Raw genomic sequence first — 1,266 nt, 5'->3', positions numbered from 1 at the left:
GTTTGTATATTTGTAGTATTCACATTACTTTCTGATTTGTAGTTTGTGGTATTCACATTACTTTCTGATTTGTAGTTTGCATATTTGTAGTGTTCACATTACTTTCTGATTTGTAGTTTGTATATTTGTGGGGTGCCGGTCCCATTACAACGGGCGATCCGGTCTCTGTACGACTGCAGTAGGAGCTGTGTCCGCATTCTCGGCAATAAGTCAGACACGTTCCCGGTGGGTGTTGGCCTCCGCCAGGGCTGCCCTTTGTCTCCGGTCCTGTTCGTGACTTTCATGGACAGGATATCTAGGCGCAGCCTGGGGGTGGAGAATGTCAGGTTCGGGGGTCTCGGGATCGCCTCTCTGCTGTTTGCAGATGATGTGGTCCTGTTAGCCTCCTCGGAGCATGACCTCCAGCATTCACTGGGGCGGTTCGCAGCAGAGTGTGAAGCAGCGGGGATGAGAGTTAGCACCTCCAGATCTGAGGCCATGGTGCTCTGCCGGAAACCGGTGGATTGCTCTCTCCAGGTGGGGACGGAGTGCCTACCTCAAGCGAAGGAGTTCAAGTACCTCGGGGTCTTGTTCACGAGTGAGGGTAAGATGGAGCGGGAGATTGACAGACGGATCGGTGCGGCTGCAGCAGTAAAGCAGGTGCTGCACCGGACCGTCTTGGTGAAGAAGGAGCTGAGCCGGAAGGCAAAGCTCTCAATTTACCACTCTGTCTACGTTCCTACCCTCACCTATGGTCACGAACTCTGGGTCGTGACCGAAAGGACAAGGTCGCGGCTACAAGCGGCCGAAATGAGCTTCCTCCGTAGGGTGGCCGGGCTCAGCCTTAGAGATAGGGTAAGGAGCTCGGTCATCAGGAGGGAGCTTGGAGTTGAGCCGCTACTCCTTCGCGTCGAAAGGAGTCAGCTGAGGTGGTTCGGGCATCTAATTAGGATGCCTCCTGGACGCCTCCCACTGGAGGTTTTCCAGGCACGTCCAACTGGGAAGAGACCCCGGGGAAGACCCAGAACACGCTGGAGGGATTACATCTCCCAGCTGGCCTGGGAACACCTTGGGATCCCCCAGAATGAGCTGGAACATGTTGCCGGTGAGAGGGAAGTCTGGGTCAGCCTGCTTGGCCTGTTGCCACCGCGACCCGACCCCGGATAAGCGGAGGAAAATGGATGGATGGATGGATGGATATTTGTAGTGTTCACATTACTTTCTGGTTTGTAGTTTGTATATTTGTAGTGTTCACATTACTTTCTGATTTGTAGTTTGTATGTTTGT

At 53.5% G+C, this 1,266-nt stretch overlaps 1 protein-coding gene across 3 annotated transcripts in view; it reads right to left on the bottom strand.

The window, feature by feature from the left end:
* LOC116399039 (mitogen-activated protein kinase kinase kinase 7-like) overlaps positions 1-1,266 on the bottom strand; it is a 19,292-nt gene that overhangs the window by 4,316 nt on the left and 13,710 nt on the right. The window lies entirely within an intron of this gene.

The sequence above is a fragment of the Anarrhichthys ocellatus genome, unplaced genomic scaffold (genome assembly GCF_004355925.1).
Source record: "Anarrhichthys ocellatus isolate YVR2014 unplaced genomic scaffold, GSC_Weel_1.0 scaffold98, whole genome shotgun sequence".
Lineage (NCBI taxonomy): Eukaryota > Metazoa > Chordata > Actinopteri > Perciformes > Anarhichadidae > Anarrhichthys > Anarrhichthys ocellatus.
The sequence above is the reverse complement of the archived record's forward strand: the minus strand, read 5'-3'. Positions and strand labels throughout refer to the sequence as shown.